Source organism: Cervus canadensis, chromosome 5 (genome assembly GCF_019320065.1).
Source record: "Cervus canadensis isolate Bull #8, Minnesota chromosome 5, ASM1932006v1, whole genome shotgun sequence".
Taxonomy (NCBI): Eukaryota; Metazoa; Chordata; class Mammalia; order Artiodactyla; family Cervidae; genus Cervus; species Cervus canadensis.
In genome coordinates, this window is record NC_057390.1 from 28,068,101 (window position 1) to 28,087,127 (window position 19,027).

Below are 19,027 nucleotides of genomic sequence, written 5' to 3' on the forward strand. Positions count from 1 at the left end.
GGTGGTAAAACCACAAAAGAAATTGATTTCTATAAAAATCAGTACAGTGGTTAATATCAAGGAGGGAGGCAGTTGTGATCATGGAGCACATGGAAGGCTGGCAAAGTTCTCTTTCTTGACCTGAGTGATGGTTAAAGGGGTGTTGCCTTATAACAATCCATTAAACTCTGCATTTATTTTGTTTGGTTTTCTGTATTTGTATTTTATAATAAAAAGAGGCTTTAAATTTTTTAAATGAACATATCCTTTGGCCTAGTAATTTCACTGCTAGGGATCTGTCTGTAAGAGAAATTCACCAAAGTATGCAGAGATAGGCATGCCCATTGCAGCATTGTTTGAAATAGCCAAAAAGTTGGGGGAGGGGTGGATATGAATGTCTATTAGGTGGAGACTCAGTAAATAAATTATAAAACAGCCAACCATTTAAGAGAATACTATGCAGTCAAGAAAAAAATTGAGATGGGTCTCATCTATACACGTTCCCAGACATATCATTATGCTTTTTTTAAAAACCAAGATATACAACAAAATTATTATGATCCCATATATGTAAATACATACACAGACACACAAGTGTGTCTTCACACTTAAAATATTTGGAGGAATATCTAAGAAACAGTTAAAAATCTTTACCCTTAAAGTTGAGTGGGAGTAGGCAGGGAGTCAAAGGGTGAGAATTCAATTGTCATTTTGTGTGCTTTTGTATTTTTCAAAAGTATGTGTGTATTTTATTGTTATTTTTAAAAAGCTGATGCCTTGATTGCAGTCTTGTAAAAGGCCCTGAGAGGGAGAAACCAGCTAAGCTGTACCTGTATTTCTGACAGAAAGAAACTGTAAGATAATAAATTTTGTTGTAAGCTCTGTTTTAGAATATTTGTTACACAGTAACATAGAACTAACACAGTTGACTAAATCCATTCCCTTTTGGAACTAGAGCACATATGCTAAAACACTTGCCTTTGGGAGGCTATATGATACATTGGGTGGATGTAGCAAAGTCAGTATGGTTTGTTTTTTTTAGCAAATGTCCTCACCTGTGCCACTTTATTTTGTTTCAACTCTTTTCTAGCCAGGTGACCTTATCTCTGAAGACTTTATTCAAAATGGGCTTTCTTTACAAATTCATTTTGTTTTCTTTTCTAGCAGTGAGTTTTTTCAATCTCATCTTTTATTTGAAAATTGCAGTTTGAAAGTGATTTAGTTAAGAATCATCCCAGATTCCAACTTATTACTCCACACACTTCTTACTTTCTGTCCTTGACTGCTTTGCTCCATTGTCTGCATTCTTCTACCTTTCTTTAGAGCTTTTCTTAATTCTTTCAGTGCTTGGATGGAGCATAGGAATCTACTTGAGTAAGCCCTCCTATTATTTCCATATTTCAACATTTTTTTCTTTTCTTTCTTTCCCTGGAACTACATTTTTTATATTATAGTCATTGCTCTGAAAGCTTGTACATGACTTCCTTTTATTTCTCACTTAATTAAGAAAGAAGGAATAAATCCTCCTGTAAGAGATAGACCATATGACCACATTTAGTAGTTCTATTGGGAGAACAATATTTGCATTAATTTTTGCAGAATTTCCAGAATGCTTAGTTCTTTGAGCAACATAAGGAATCCCAGATTTAGGAGGCCTGAAATTAGAGGAATGCTCTTCCCTCCCCTCCCCCAGCTTCTCAGAATGGCAATTCCTCAGCTATATAGGAGAATTCAGAAAGGTAATTGGAAAGGGAAGATTTTTGAATACCATTTTCCTTTGTTTACCAAGTTGGTGTGAAATACAAAGGGACCTAAGGATTTATTTTGGATGAATAAAAATTATAGGCTCTCTAAGTTACAAATAATAACAATAACAACAAAACAAAACACGTCACTTTTCCTTCCAAAATATTTGAGATGCACTCTATATGAGGAAAATGGCCTTAAGAAGAACATAGCAATATATATCTTCTGCCACGAAAAACTCAGATGAGATTGTGTCAAATAAGAGATCAAAAAAGCTGGCAACCTATCCGGCAAGGTTTTGACTTGCACTAAGTGTTTTACCCCTTTCTAAGGGCAGCACGGTCCTGACATAATAAACACATTCTTCGGCAATCAAACCGCAGCAGTAACAACAACGAAGACAGACACATAAAAGATTTGTTAGGTTTTATTTTGCTTGTTTGTTTTATTAGCACATGGCCTCAGAGAAGCTAAGTGAAGATTCGCCCCTCCAGCTGTTGGTGTTGCTCCTCAGGGCAAGGCTGACATTAGATACAGGTATTTGGAAATGAAAGATACTCCCTTCCAACCTAGAAGAAATTATTCAGGAATCTGGGAGACAGCATATGATATTTTGCCAGGTGCCACCAGTCTTTCTCAATAAAACATCCCTAGTGAAAAAACGTGGAGGCCAGAAAGGGCTGGTGAGGGAAAGCAGGACGAGGAGGCTGGCAGCAGTATACCCTCAGTGAATTCAATGCAAGGGAGAACATGCAGAGAGACGCCATAAACGTGCTTTCTCACCAAGTTCCTTTCGTTTTAGAGCTAGGAAAACTGAGGTGCAGGCATAATCACCAAAGGCATACAGCTAGTTGCTGACAGAGCTGGCTGTCTCTACTCTATCACACTGCTTCTTCATTTTCCTGATTTCCTACCTCTGTTCTGTTCTGGTCTAAACTGCCTTTGTTAATTGGCACTAAAGCCTCTGCACCTAGAGTTTCAGGCATGTTTGGAAACTTCCTTTAAATGTGTTGATCGACTGAGCGCTGAATTATTTGTGAGAGCAAGAACAACTCCCTCCAGGATGAGGTATTCAGAGATCAGTCATGATATGTTCCATTCTTCCAGGCTCTCTACATTTTCACACAGGAGGAATCAGTTTCTTGAGAGTGCACAGGCCCCCAAAAGCCATTGTAAAGTTATCTGTGGAGAAAACAAGGCAAAATCCCATGGGTCCAGCTACCCTCCACAGTCATCCTTAGGATGACCTTGGAGAACCTGATTCCTCCTGTGGCGATGATGTGTGTGGACTGGGTGATTTGTGAGAGACAGGTGAATGAGCTCTATGTACAGCTGGTCCTTGAGTCTTCGGTCCTCCTTAGCATCAGCTGGCAAGACCGTGTCCTTGTCCCACTGCCTCTGAGAGACACGGAATCTTGGCAGGGAGAGGAAGAGGGAGTGATACTGCATCTAACTTTGAGAATGATCATTACCATATCAGTGTGCAAACGACATGTTCCAATGGGCAGTGTAGGAGTATGCACGTTTGTCTAGTTATCTTGAATATTATAGGCATGGTCTAATTCTTCTTTATATTTTCTTCTAATAACGAACTGCAAAAGAACAAGATGTACGGTTGTGCTTTATAGTTCAGGCAAACAATACAGGTATTGGCTAACATGGTTTGATATGATCAGCTTTTTTTTTTTAAAGCCGATCTGGCAGAAAAGCAGTGGACTATTGCAGGAGTTGCATTGGCCCTTCCAACACTTCTCTGTCCAGTCCATTAATCAGTGGCCAAATCGCCAAGACACCACATTACTGCGCTGTAGCTCAAAGAGGTCTGTGGTTGTAATTGGGTTGACTGGGAACAAAGTTATATCATTCTAATTCTGATTGATTAATGCTGAAGTCCTTGCTAAAAAGTGGTTACCAGTCTGTCTCCACAAATCATTCAGTGGTGAAGGAGGACTAAGCTAAACAAACTTGGGCCTGTGAACACAGATTTTTCTTGCAGTGTGGGGCAGAGGTGTAGAGATGGTGGAAAGGGAAGAAAAAAACTAGATTTGACCGAAGGAGAAAAAAAACCCTGCAGTCTAGGTTCTTATGGCATCTTGGGCACTTCCCTTTCTTTTGTTACCTTGTTCCCATCTCTGCATTCACTGTCTCTCTGCAGTCAGATTACCACCAAATGGTACCACCATAGTCATTCCTTTCTATCACCCTTGGCTCTTTCTTTACAGATGCTCATTATTAGCCAGATAGAGTTATTGCCTAGTCAAATGATTTAAACCTCCCCTCTCTGAAAGCTTTTCTACCCAAATTCTCCAACTCCACCCAATTCCTCCCAATTACTTTTTTCTAGTGAAGCACACTCCCAGTCATCCCCTTTGTCTCTCTCAGTTTCTCTTTTTCATCACTCCCATATCTAAATTTGCTCATTCATGGAAAGATAACATTCCTCTACTTGGGTTAGATAATCTTTTCAAAAATGCTTAGTGTATTTCCACCAATCCTGGACACAGAGTAGGTAGGGTATTAGAGTTGCAAGAATGTTTTGGACAAAATCAAATTTAAATATTGCTTTTCTGTTTAGGGTTCTTTGAGATATATCCAAACAAATAATAGGGGGAAATGTTTTTTCAATTTTAAGTACGCTCTGGTTGTTTCAGTGTCAGCAATCTCAAGCATTACTTCTTGCCAGCTTTCCATTTGGTAGAAGGTGCTTCCTAAAGATGAACTTCTGTGGAGTCAGAACGAGCACAGATGAGCCAAATCACTATTAAAATGCTTGCTGGCTGCTGCTTTTTGCCAGTGTAGCTCTGTGTTTCCACTTGTTGGAAATCCATCTGCCTGTCAGTGTTTATGAACGCCAGTACCTTTTTTGATATAACTCACAGTGTTCCGCTTCAAGAACGCCATAATTTTTAAGTCTCCAACTTTAAAGAAATGGAAGCAACTGAATTTCTCTTCATTTAAAAGTAGAAATAGAAAAAAAAAAAAAAGTAGAAATAGTAGTATTACATAGCTAGAAATTTCTGTAAAGTGGATTAGCAATAACGTTACTTATGCTTTCAAAAATAGGGTTCTTTGAAATTTATGCCTGCGTATCGGTCACAAGATAATACATTCTTTGACTTTAAACTATTTTCTTTCTTGTCCTAGAAATCCTGAATGATTGTTACTCTGTGGACATTTACAGGAATTTGGCTTGAGAAAAAATGTTTCAAAACTCAGGTAGAGGTAAATTATAACTTATTACTGGGAGGAAAACACTCTTAGTTGCAACATCTAACTGGAAAGCTTTTGAATTTTCTAGATATGACATAAAGATTTATGAGGTGTGATTTCACAGAAGAAAAAACATTTTGGTAAAAACTTTTTTTTGGTAGGTAAAATAGGAACTCACAAGAGTAACTAGATGAACTTTAGTGGAAGTCCTCTGTGAACTTAATTGAGCGAATGAAGTCCATTAAACTCCAGGAAACTAAACCTGCATGTTTATTATTTATTTCTGGCACTGAGTCCTTTCCATTTCCCTACAGAGTTGTTTGAGGAATCTAGTATTTTGAAAACATGCTATTTTAACTTGAGTTAAAAACTTGATCCTAGTAATTTGGTGAAAGGGCATGAGATTAGAGTATGGCCAGGGTCTCGTTCTCACTCTGCTACTCACCGGATTTGTGACTGTGGTCATCTCTCTTCCATATTTTGGACTTCTGTCTTCTCATCTGTTTGACAAGAATAAGAAATACCTGATCTCGTTGCCTCTTAACATTGTTGTGAAGATCAAATAAAGTCCTAGTTGTTAAATCATTTTGAAACTATCCAGTGCTATACAATATAAGGCAGTCTATTCATTATCACCTCAGAATTCCTCTCCGATTACATTGCTTCAAATGCATTATTTAGGAAAAGTACAAACTTGAATGCCATATGGAGTCCCTGTTGACACTGCAGATGTTGGTTAATTTTAGATTCTAAAAGAACAAAAGAACAGAAGCAGTACCAAGCAAATTAGCCTCTCTTTAGCTTTTTCTTCGAAATCTCCTATTATACAAATACCAAACTAAAAATGGCAGGCTAAATATTATAGAAAATTACATCATTTGAAGCATCGAAATTCTGTATATCCAAGCCTTTTTGCAGTTTATTTTTGCGGGAGTTTATTCCCTTCAAAACACATCACCAATGAATTTAATGCTATAAGATTAATCATGGTTATTTCTTCAAGGACCAAGTAAGAGGATTTTAATCTTAAATTTTAACCACAAATAACAGAGTCAAGGGAAATAGAAAAGTCTCAGAAAGACTCACAAAAAGCCATTTTGGTGGTCATAGTCTCTCTTGAACTAATGGGAAACTGAACTAAGCTCAGCTAGCCTTGGTCTCTGATTCTGAAGATTCATATTTACCAGTGGGAATTTCCTTGAAGAACAGGTGTGGCAGACTTGCACATACTCATGACAACTGCTTTTACAGCCTCATCAGCTTGAGAAGACCTGTCCTCCTCACATGCGCCATCTGTAAGACATCTCTTTGCATTTTGTCAAACCTGACTCTGCTTACACATGCACAAGCAAGAGGTGTTTTTGTAAAACATATAGATGGCATCTGTCATTCTATCTCTTGTTTGTACACCACCCACTAACAAAAAAATATCCTGGAACAAGCTGAGCATTCTTTAAGTGCCTTGTAATTATTTATATTATATATAACATTTTTATATTATATATTATTAATATAATATTGCTTATATTATATATATACAAAGGTCCAGTTGATATTCTGAACCTAGATTTTTACTTTCTAGAGGATAATCATGTCCCCAAATTGTTCACTAAGTCTATCACTTTAATTAGAAATAATTTTCAAACACAGGCCATAAGTGTTTCAACTATAAGGCACCTGCTCCTCTAAAAGAGGCAAAAATTTTAAAAGTTTGTCTTAACCTATCTTTTAGTCATTTGGTGGATACAGTCTGATGTTTCAAAGTATACTCTCATGTGGATTAGAATTATTAAAAGCAAACCCAAAGAGTAGATTTTATGACACAGCTTATTATGGATGCAGTCTAGGCTGATTATTTTTGTATTAAGTATATTAGTAATCACCTCCCTATCCTGCCCATATACTGCCCCTATTAGCACAAAAGGCCTAAGAAGACAGGTGCAACTTGATTCTACATTACATGGTTCCCTCAAACTGGAACAAACTTTTAACTCCCTCAAATATTTTCCCCAGTGAAGGACTTTGGATTACTGCAGATGATTACAGGCCTAAAGAAGAAATGGATTCAAACAACTCTCATTCACTGCTGAAACTGAACTGGAACTGACCCCTAAAAGCAATTGGCTTAATTCCTATAAGAGGAATATGAATCAGGTTGCCATCTGTTCCCTTCCTTCTTTAACTTCCCCAGTGAGCTGGGTTTAAGCATAGAACTGGAGGAGTCTTTCAGGGAAGGGAAAGAAGACTCAGGTTTGGTGTTTAGATGGGTTTGCTGCAAGGCTTAAGTCACTCTAGATGTGAGAAGAAAGGAGTCTGGGAATTAGCTGGGGAAATCACAAAATTTGGCAAACCATGGGCACAACATGAGTTTAATTTGCCAAATTTTGTTTGAAGATGTTACATTAATCAAAAATCCTTTGCTCGCCAAAGTTGAAAAAACATAACCCAAAGTAGCTGAATCAAAAGGTAAATTTATTGACCCATGTAACTGGATAATTTAGAGTATCTGGTGCAGGTGAAGCTTGATCCAGGCCTCAAACAATATGACCTAGGACTTGCTTTCTCTCTCTCCATTTCTCAGCTCAGCATCTTCCATCTGGGCTTCATTCTTGGACAAGCTCTCACCTTCTGTACCCAATACGGATGCAAGCTGCTACTTACCCCTAGGTTCAAATCCAGGACCAAATTTTCTAGCAGATCTAGAAAGGATCACTGTGACCAGGGGAGTAGGATATACTAGATGACCTAGACCAAGGTCACATGTGTCACCCCACAGCATGGTGGTGGAGACATCACTATTCTCACCAAGCCCTGAGAGGAGGGAGGACCAGAGTCCACAGAACAAAATTAAGAGTGTGGTGAGTAGAACTGATGTTCTCCACAAACACGCAGGAACCAGACGCACAAATAAATTTACTGAGTATTATCCCTCACTTAAGAAGGAATTCTGGATATCTTCTAGAATCCAAGTCTTACCAGCTGAAGAGAAAAAAAGGAGAATGTATAACTCACATTTCCTAATGTTTACATAGAAGAATTAGTGCTTAATGAAAACTTGAAGGATAAATATTGCAAGTACAGAAACCAAAATATATGAGAAGGAATTTAAATTTAATTAATTTAAAACAAAAAAAGAAGTGGATTCCATTTTAAAAAAAGAAAAAGATAATGGCCAAAGGAGAGACTATAGAATCCTCATGTGAGACATTTTAAAAATTGAAGGTAGTTTCAATTAGAGCTACGAGTAGATACTCTTCAAAGATACTGGGCAGTTCTAGCTTCATGATTTGTAGATTTTGCAGTTTCTGAGGAAGAGAACTTTAGAGCTAAGGAAAGCTTTATAGGTGGCTATTTGTTGAAATTGTCAACTCATAGTTTGTTTTTAAATACTTTCATTCTATAATTGAAACAAACAAACAAACCTCCCCATACATGAAATGGAACCAAAGAGAAGTCCTATGTGGAAAGAAAATTTTATTTTCTAATAGTGATAGTAATATGGCTAGGCTAGCTTGTTACGATATTTACATATATTTCTTAAATGGCAGCTTTCACTGCCATGTTACTTGTACATATTTCTACATCTGTATGTTCTCCTAAATTTGTTGTTCAGTCACTAAGTGTGTCTGACTCTCTGCAACCACATGGACTGCAGCATGCCAGGCTTCCCTGTCCTTCACTATCTCCTGGAGTTAGCTCAAACTCATGTCCATTGAGTTGATGATGCCCTAAATAGTTCTAAATATTTCATGTAAATTAAGTACCCTAGGATTTTTCCATCCTGGTCTCATGTATCTGGAATCTAATAATAAAAAAAGTATGGAGGGAGGTGCCTAACATAAAGACAGTATGCTCACTTTACAAGGCTCAGTTATAAAGCACATTTACCAAAGTCTATCCATTTTACCAGGCCCTTAAACCTATTTTCCAAAAGCAACCATGGGAAACTGAAGAATTACAGAGACAAATGCAAAGGGATGCTAATTAAAAAAAAAAAATGGCTGAAGGATATTTGAACCTGGGGCTAGGGTAGCACTAGAGCTGTTTGGGGCAGTCTATTCCTTATAAGCTCTCAACTCCAAGCCCATTAATCCCATCATAGTCTTCATTCAAAAGATGCTTCCATATGTTGAATTAAGAAAACTCAAGTATTTTCTAGAGCTTGCAATTTATTAACTGGCACAGAATCAAGCTGAATATTATTCTTTCTTTTCTTCTTTTTAAAAGTACGCCAGCCATTACTGGTTATAGGAGAAGCAGATTAAATATTTTAAAATTTTCTGGACTTCCCTGGTGGTCTAGTGGTTGAGAATCTGTCTGCCAATACAGGGGACATGGGTTAGATCTCTGATCCAGGAAGATTCCACATGCCACAGGGCAACGGAGCCCATGCACCATAACTACTGAAGCCCAGGTGCCCTGGAGCCCGTGCTGAGCAATAAGAGAAGACTACACACTGCAACTAGAGAAAGCAGGCTTGCAGCAACAAAGACACAGCCCAGCCAAAAATAAATAAGTAAATAGATCATTTTAAAAAATAGTTAAACATGATGAAATACCAGTAAATGCTCATTGCAGAAGTTTTTTTTTTTTAAATTATTAGGAAATGATAAAAGCTATAATTTGCAGACCAAAGAATGAGGAATTATTTTTAATAGAACGTGAGAGCTAATCCTTTGAAAGTTGATGTTCTACTTTGGAAACCTAGTCATGCCACCTTAGAATATTCCTTTGGAAGATTTCGTTAAAGTGTTTGGGAGACTTCTGGGGATTTATCCTAAAGATATACCTGCAGACATATGTGTTGGGTTATTCATCTCAGCATTGTTTATAATAAATAGCAAAGACTGTAAACAGCTCAAGTGTTCATCGATAGGGGAATGGTTAAATAAACTGTAGTGTAATGTTATGCAGCTGTTAAAAAGAATAAGGAAGCTCTCTCAGTACTGATATGAAAGAGCTCGAAGAGACATTGTCAACAGGAAAAGCAATACACAGTTCAGGAGATATAATATGCCACCTTTTGTGTAAGCAGGGAAGAAAAGAACTGCTTACATGTGCATGAAAATCAGGACACATGGAAAATCCAATATAAGTAACTATCTCTACCTATGAGGGTGGGTGGGCATGAAGAAGGGGTGGAAAAAGCAGGGTGGGAGGGAGAATTTTCACCATACACCTTTTTATTTTGTTTTGATCTTTTTTAAAATTTCTGATGGAAATTTTTTTTACGTTTATTTATTTATGTATTTATTTTTGTCTGCATGGGTCTTTGTTGCCGTGCACAGACCTTCTAGGGGCTACTCTCTAGTTGCGGTGCCCAGGCTTCTCATTGCTGTGGCTTCCCTTGTTGCAGAGCACAGGCTCTACAGTGTGGGCTCAGCAGTTGTGGTGCACAGGCTTAGTTGCTCCATGGCACGTGGGAATCTTCCTAGACAGGGATCAAACCTATGTCCCCTGCATCGGCAGGCGGATTCTCAACCACTGGTCCACCAGGGAAGTCCTGTTTTGATTTCTGAAACATCTGAACGTATCAACTGGTCAAATATTAAAAATTAAATAAATACCAGAAAGAAAAAAGCTTGAGAGAACTCATTCAGGAGTCATACAGTAATTTCATGAAAGTTATACTTACAATAAAAAGAAAAAGAAATCTGAATTCATCCTCAACCATAGGTATTCTGTTGGTCAGGTATGAGTAGGTGGAAACAGCAGAAGCTCAGACCACAGAGACTCCCATTCCTGTTAGCAGAGCACCTTGCTTCTGTCCAGTATCTTAACCTTGTGGTTCTTTTTCCATATCCTTCTTTTCTCTTCTCTCAAGAAAAAAAAAAAAAAAAAAATCCAAGATCTCAGAAGATGCCACCAACAGAAAAGTTACCAACAGAAATTACCAGGGTAATTCTATTGGTAGAGGCAGTCCTCCCCACTAGCCTGGGTTGTTTGAGGACAAGTACGTTTCTTACTCAATGGGCTTTGTAGTCTCAGAGCCTAGCGCAGCACCTCCATAGGCACTGTGTAAATTCAGTAAGCTGAACTTCTATCTGCCTGCTTAGCTCCTAATCCTAAGAGTCATCTTTTAGCATCTTTCCCTCACTTGCTGTCATTAAATCCATCAGTTAGACTCATCAGTTCTATCTGCCAAACATACCCCCAAACTACTACCCTTCACCATCTTCAGCACTACCACCCTAATCAAGATCAGCATCTCTGTTCTGGACAGAAATAACTAGTCTGCCTTTGGATCCTCACTCCCAACTCCCCTGGAACACATTCTTCATATGTAGTTAGGGCTATTTTTTAAAAAACCAATCAGATCATACCATACTCCTGCTTATAATCCTCCAGTAGTTTCTATTATGATTAGAATATGATTTAAAGTCTCTGCCAGTCCAAGCTCTGTCTGCTTCTTTGACTTCACCTCCTACCACCTCCCCTCCCTCCCTCCACACCGTATCAGCTAACCTTCAGTTCCTCACAGAGACTTTGCCTTCCCCTGTCTCAGGGTATCGTCTGTGCTCTTCCCTCTGCCTGGAAGGCTATTCCTCCTTCTTTCTGTAGGACTGTCTCCTTCTCATTCGGAGAAGGCAATGGCAACCCACTCCAGTACTCTTGCCTGGAAAATCGCATGGGCAGAGGAGCCTGGTAGGCTGCAGTCCATGGGGTCTCGAAGAGTCGGACATGACTGAGCGACCTCACTTTCACTTTTCACTTTCATGCATTGGAAAAGGAAATGGCAGCCCACTCCAGCGTTCTTGCCTGGAGAATTCCAGGGACGGCGGAGTCTGGTGGGCTGCCGTCTAAGGGGTCACACAGAGTCGGACATGACTGAGGCGACTTAGAGCAGCAGCAGCAGCTCCTTCTCATTATTGATGCTCAAAGGCCACTTTCTCAGAGAGGCTTTTTATGACCACTCCAGTTACGTCAGTACCAACTCCCCATGCTCTTTCTGTAGAACCTTTAACTATATAGATTAAATATCATTCAGTGGCTCTGAAAAGTTTTTGTTGAATAAAGATAAAGACTTTTAAAATTAATCAGGGATAGACTATATAGTTTATTTCCTCAGAGACCTTTTGATGAAACTATTTAATTACAAAGGCAATAAACAATTATAAAGGGCTTTCCAGGTGTTGCTAGTGGTAAAGAATCTGCCTGTCAATGCAGGTGACATGGGTTTGATTCCTGGGTCAGGAAGATCCCCTGGAGTAGAAAGTAGCCACCCACTCCAGTATTCTTGCTTGGAAAATTCCATGGACAGAGGAACCTGACAGGCTACAGTCCATGGGGTCTCAAAGAGATGGATACAACAAAAAAAGAAATTAAGTGTCATGATTTGCTTTTATATTGTACAAAGTAGGCTAAGAGAATAAATGAAGAGAATATGGTTCTATTAATAGAAGAAATAGTAACATGTCATAAACCAATCTAGGCGACAGGCAGCTCGAGCACTAAGTTAAGTAGAAGGAATATAAAGATGGCCAGATGTTGATTTTGCACTCAAGGAGCTCAAAATCTAGCAGAAGACATTTTAAATATCTTAGTTGCTCAGTAGTGTCCAACTCTTTGCTACCCCATGGACTGTAGTCCACCAGGCTCCTCTGTCTATGGGGATTCTCCAGGCAAGAATACTGGAGTGGGTTGCCATGCCCTCCTTCAGGGGGTCTTCCCAACCCAGGGACTGAACCCAGGTCTCCCACATTGCAGGCGGATTCTTTACCATCTGAGCTACCAGAGAAGCCCAGCAGAAGATATAGCTTTGTCGTTATAGTCTCTAATAATCTGTATAGTGCAAGATACATTCACATTTATAATTATACTTAGCTCATTTAATCACCAGAACAGTCTTTTGTGGGGGTATTATTAAAAGTGTTATCTCAGTTTTGTAGTTAAATAACCAAGATTCAGAGAGGTTATGTGACTTGCCCTAGACGGTGCAGCAAGTGGTGAATGAGATTTTTAAGTTAGATCCAGATCTTCTGACTCAGCTTTCCCGTTCTTTTGTTGTTGTTCAGTGTTCACTTGCTAAGTCATGTCCAACTCTTTGTGACCCCATGGACTGCAGCATGCCAGACTCCTCTGTCCTCCACTATCTCCCAGAGTTTGCTCAAATAAATTCATGTTCATTGAGTGGGTGATGCCATCCAACCATCTCATCCTCTGCTGCCCACTTCTCCTTTTACTTTCAATCTCTCCTAGCATCAGAGTCTTTTCCAATGAATCAACTATTCACATCAGGTGGCCAAAATATTGGAGCTTCAGTTTCAACATCAATCCTTCCAATGAACATGGAGGGTTGATTTCCTTTAGGATTGACTGGTTTGATCTCCCTGCAGTCCAAAAGACTCTCAAGAGTCTTATCCAGCACTACAATTCAAAAGCATTCATTCTTTGGCACTTAGCTTTCTTTATGGTCCAACTCTCACATCCGTATACAAATACAAGAAAAACCACAGCTTTGACTGTATGGACCTTTGTTGGCCAAGTGATGTCTCTGCTTTTTAATATGTCTAGGTTTGTCATAGCCTTCCTTTGAAGGAGCAAGCATCTTTTAATTTCATGGCTTCAGTCACCGTCCACAGTGATCTCCTGTTCTAATTCATCACTGTGTCTGTTCAGTGTGATAAATATATGTGCAGCATGCTATGGGAGGTCAAGTGTAACAGATGGAATGACTATTTTTATCTGGAGAGGTCTAGGAAGGCTTTATTGAGGAAAGTCATATAAGTGGGGCTATGAAAGGTGGAGGAGTTTCCAGGTGGAGGAAGAAGCACATTTCAGACAGAAATCTGATACAAAGCACAGAAAGATGAAAATGTATAGCACGCTTTATGTGGCAGGGAGCAGAGGAATCCAGGAGGGGAGGTTGGGGCCATACTGTGAAAGATTTTCAGTGCTACTTTGTATGCAGTTCGGCAGTCTCTGAATGCAGAGGTTTGCAACAGTCAGCTCTGGGTTTTCAAAAGAGAATTAGAGTGGCAGATTGGTGGATGAATTCGATCATGAAGAATCTAGTTAGGAGGTTTTTTTTTATAGTGATCGTGTGAGCAAGCTGTATCTGAATGATGGTATTAGAAATGGAAAGGACTGATTACAAAATGTTTGTGTGAAATAGAATCCCTTTTTTGGGAGGTTGAAGAGAGGGAAGAATGAAGATTATTATTTTTTTTTAATTTTCTTGCTTATATGACTCAGTGGATGACGACTTCTTCAGCAGAATTGAAGAATGCAGAAAAATGATTTGAAAAGGGAATTGGAGGAGATGGTGGTTTTCTTGTAGCTAAGATAAAGCTTTTAGTCCTATTTGGTTTGAGGAGCCTGCTGGCCTCCTCTGTCTATGGGATTCTCCAGGAAAAGAATATTGGAGTGGGTTGCCATGCTCTCCTCTAGGGTAGTTTCCCAATCCAGGGATCGAATTCACGCTGGCTCCTGCATTGGCAGGTAGTTTCTTTTACCACTAGTGTCACCTTGGAAGCCCAGCTCTGTCAAGTAGATGGCTATAAATATGGGTCTAGAATTTGAAAGCAAGGTTGAAGTTAGAGACTAGATTTTGGAGTATTCAAAATATAAGTTGTATTAAAATTTCTGCTGTGAAAGGGGCACAAGGGAACTTTTGGGGATGAAGTAAATGTTCTATTTCATGATTATGACAGTGATTACAAGGGTATACATGTCTCAAAACAAATCAAATGGTGCACTTTAAATGGGTTCATTTTATATAATCTTGAATTCCTTAAAAAAAAAACTGCTAAAAATAAAAGTGAACTGCCTTGTATAACATACTGCTAAATTGTTTTTTAAAACTGTTGTTTTATAAGAAAGAAGAGAATAAGAAACTGTTCTATACACATCAGTTAAAAACAACTGATAGGCAGCAAGGAAAGCTGCCATGGTTTCATTGGTTCCAGAAGCCAGTGCCTGAGGTGCCAGTTTATGGGCCGTTTGGGAGTCCTCCATTCAAAAACTTATTCCCTCCCCAAACCACCCTCTTTCATCCTCAGCCCACCCTTGTACCACCTGGGTTGACTTCCCCATTTGGAAGAGCTGAGATAATAAAGGTACTTGAAGAATACAATATGACTCACTGCTGAACAAGAAATCTTTCCATATTGATTGATTTCAGGCTTATGGCCAATTTGGCCTCCTTGTTTGGCACCATTCCCTCAGCATCACTTCTGAATTGTTCTTTCAATGTTCAGCTTAAAATCTACTTTGTTCAAAAAACCATGTTTAATTTGACAGGAGGAGGAGGAGTCTGATACCTGTATTCACCACCCAGTGTGAACACATCTACCATGAATATACAGTAACCAAATTTGTACATTTATGTTGGAATCGCAGTTCTGTCACTAAGTCTTTGAGACCTTGAAGAAAACAAGGATTATAAGAGACACCTTGCAGGGTGGTATGGATCAAGTCAGTTAGCATATGTGAAAATGCCAAGTAGGGCATTGAGTAGGCGCTCAATAAAAGGCAGATGCCTTGTCAAGTCTGACTATACTTTCTGAATTATTTAGTCTGTATTATAAGTTTCTTGAAAGTAAAAGCACTCTTTTCTGCATTCTGCACTCCCACTCTAATATATCCTCCAGAGACATGGGTGAATGATGCTTAGAAAGCTGGCAGGTCAAGGATAAAGTTGAAAAAGATTTACACAATAAATATGTAGATGAGAAGAGATCATTCTGGGGACGTGGAGAAAATGGAACTCCATTTAGAGGAGGTGGCAAAGGTCTTTCTTTACATTTCCTCTTTTCATTCATTTAAAATTTTATCTTGCCAAGAAGAGGGGACAGAAGGTTTCATCTTGATGAGCTGCAGGACTGTGTGCCAATACACCTGGTATTGATTCATGCCAGCTGGGAGAGGAGCTTGGCTTCTCCGTGTTTTACTACTGTGGTTTTCTGGGCTGGGCAGCTGGGTGCCTAATAATGATAAAAACCATAATAGTACTTCATAATTATGCACTGCCCTTTGCCAGAACTTGGGTTTAATTACAATGACTATGACGGAACTGGCAACGTCTCACTCCCTGTTGGGGTGCAACACCCAAGGGCCTGGAAATAGAGTCAAGTGGCAACTGCAACCCTTCTCCTGCAGAGCCTCTCCTGGCAATTTACCCAGAGTGCTCTGGGTTTGAAGCTCCTCATCAGAAACAAAGAGTACTTTTAAATTGCCCACGTGTACTTGGCACTGTCAAGTAAAGTAGTGTTTATGATGCAACTCCTGCCCCACATGGGATACAGCATCATGGAATCCCAGGCCTGGAAGCAACCAACAGAGGTAATCTCATTCATTTATTACTCTGCCCCCTGCCAGGAGGCATCCCAGCCTCTACCCTCTAATAGATGAGCTTACTGACCTACCATTCTGATTGGGCTCAAGATGCTTTTATGGAGCCTGCTTCAGGGGTCAGGAGATTTCACCAGTTCATTTCAATATGCATTTTGTGAGTCCTATTCTGAGCCAAAACACTGTGAAGGCCCAAAGATGTATAAGGTGTGACCCCTGCCCTCAAAGTAGCTTATCTCCTAGCTGGGGGATTGGTATTAAGGCAGCCCTAACCAAAAGATAGAGGGAAGTCCTCACAGATGAAAGGACATAAAACTGCTCCGGATGAAACAATCAGGGCCATCTTTTCTTGGAGAACAAGAAGGAAGGATGAGAAGATACTAAGCAGGGTGGGGAGGCTGAGGGGGGGGGGTGGATGGAGGGGGAGACTGAGGTGAAGAGCTGGGCAACAACTTCAGGAGGTTCTTGCATGTTTCTCTGTTTTTTGGTGGGAGATCTTTATAGTATCTATTACCCCCTGAATTATTAATTTGCTACTTTACTCATATATGCTTTATTTCGCCCTATTCAGGAACTTTGTCAATTTTGTTCACCACTATATCCTAAGCACCTCAAACAGTGCCTGGCACATTGTATAATGCTTAGTAAATACTGGGCTAATGAATAAACGGCCCGGTGAGGCAATGGCTGTTGAAATTGAGAGGAAAGAGCAATTAGAAAAGATAATCAACAGGACAAAGCTCAAAGAGGTACAGAAGTGTTACAGCAAGGAGGGAGTAGCCTGGAGGATTGCTCCCAGGTTCTGGTTTGGTTAAGTGAATGAATGGTGATGTTATCAAAGAAGATAACAGACGGGGAGGAACAGGTTTTGTGGACTTCTTAGGGTATTTCAGTTCCGATTTGGATGTGTCAAGATTAGATGTAAGTGGAAATATCCAAAAGCACTAAGACAGGCAGATTGGAACCTCATTAAAGGTACACTCAGTCATCAGAATGGTTAGACCACCTTAGTGTGCAGCAGAATAACTCTGTACCTACTGAGGAGAGGACTAAGGATTAGATCCTGGGATTCTCTTCAAAAGCCAACACGATTGAATTAGCAAGGTTAACTGAAAAGAAATACAATCTGAGAGTTTATGGTCTCAGGGAAACTGGAGTGAGGGGAGACCTTAGAAACTACCGCAAAAGAGATCACCTTATACAAGCGACCCTTGAACTCGATCATATGGATGTCACTGGTGGCCTTGAGAGGGGCACTTTCAGTGGATTAGTAAGGAACATAATTTAGTCTGTACTGGAAGCACGAATTGAAATACGACTGAGAGCTAGACAGGGTCTCATAGTCAAGCTTGTTTTGTTTGGAGGTGTTGTGATACGACCATGGGTATGTCTAACACAAAAGTGGCCGGTAAATTTGTGAATGACAAGGCTTCTATAAGTTCAGATGGCCTGTCCTGGTGGAGTCAGATTGCCTCAACTATGTTTTTATCCTTTTAGCCATTTCTAGGGCGGGGGCCCTTCCATTCAAACTGCAAGCAAAAAGTGGGAGACACCCCTCCATCCGATCTGAGTCATGTTTGTGACAGCTGGCAATAGGGATGGGAATACTTGAATTAACCTAAGTGCCTAGGTTCCCCTGAATCTTGGAATTTAGTAATAGGCTCCTTGCTGGAGGGACTAGGGAGACTCATTCACATTTTTCGACAAGGAACTCACGCCTCCATTCAACATTTTTCCTTTCCTTTTCCCTAACAGAGTTGAAACCAGGGACAAAGCGTTCTTCCTCCTACCATTTCAAGGCTGACCTTCCGCCCTCAAGCCCACCGCTGCCCCTTCTTGGACCACGTGACCCTGCTCAGACCCAGTGACTCGCCGCCACCGACCCCTCCCCTTGGGCCCGTTTTACTCCGCCCCTCAAGCCCACGTGACCTTATATCGCCCATCTGACTGGCTCCTCCCTTTCCCCGGGCCGGACCCGGCCGCCGTCGCAGCGGCCCGACTCCAAAATGGCAGCCGCGCACAGAGCGTACCCGAGCGGCCGGACCTCCCTGACTCCCGGGCCGCCCAACTCTCGCTCCCAGCCTCCCTCCTTCGGCCTTCACCTACACGCCTTCGGATTGGCCGCTAGGAATCCCGCCCCTTCAGAGCCCCGCCTGCTATTGGTCACGGTAGGCTGCCCTTCAGAGAGGCGTGCCGCCGCCGCCCCCCGCCCCGGGAGGTATTTTCCATTCCGGTGGGGGTTGGGGGGTGGGGGGAGGGGTAAAGGGTGAAGAGGGGGAGGCGGCCCGGGAAAGGGGTGGGGGCTTGGAGGGGGCATCCGGCTGAGCTCGGGTCCCCGGGCTCCGTCCGGAGGAAGCGAGACTGCGCTCACTCGGGCAGTCGCTGAGAGCCGGACGGGACCGGCGGGCTGGCCAGGGGACTCGCTCTCGGTGACTGCGCCGTCCGGGCCCGTCCTGCCTGGCCGCAGGTGCCCCTGGATGAGGCCGCCCCGCGCGCCCCGACCGGTGAGTGTCCCCGCGGCCGACCTGGTTGGTGAGCGCTCCCCGGCCCCCGCGCCGCCGTTAGATGCCGCCTCTCCGGCCCCAGGTGCTCGCGCCGGGTGCAGTCCGTCTCCGGCCGGCGCCTCCACATCCCGGGCGGAGGCAGCGCCGGCCCTCCGGCCGGGAAGAGGACGACGGGCGGGGGACGGCGGACCCGGGCCGCGAGCCCGGTGCAGACCGTGCGGCGCATAGTGGGAGCTTGCGCTTGGTAGGCTTTCGATGCATTTCGTTGAATTATTTTTCTGGTTGGAGGAATGTGG

The 19,027-nt window shown here is 41.3% G+C and overlaps 1 protein-coding gene and 1 long non-coding RNA gene across 6 annotated transcripts in view; one reads left to right on the plus strand and one right to left on the minus strand.

The window, feature by feature from the left end:
- SOCS5 (suppressor of cytokine signaling 5) overlaps window positions 1-19,027 on the plus strand; it is a 98,454-nt gene that overhangs the window by 10,346 nt on the left and 69,081 nt on the right. Inside the window, exon 2 of one of the 5 annotated variants that reach the window (XM_043468491.1) lies at window positions 17,983-18,445. The gene's annotated coding sequence lies outside the window, so the exon portion shown is untranslated. Of the gene's footprint in view, window positions 1-17,982; window positions 18,446-18,599; window positions 18,732-18,780; window positions 18,976-19,027 lie in introns of those variants that run through there. The other 4 variants (XM_043468490.1, XM_043468489.1, XM_043468493.1 and 1 more) reach the window with 4 other exon arrangements.
- On the minus strand, window positions 4,218-6,365 carry LOC122441645. Its single transcript, XR_006269413.1, has 3 exons — window positions 6,120-6,365; window positions 5,381-5,435; window positions 4,218-4,673 (listed from the first exon to the last, which is right to left on the minus strand). It is a non-coding gene; the product is annotated as an uncharacterized LOC122441645 (long non-coding RNA).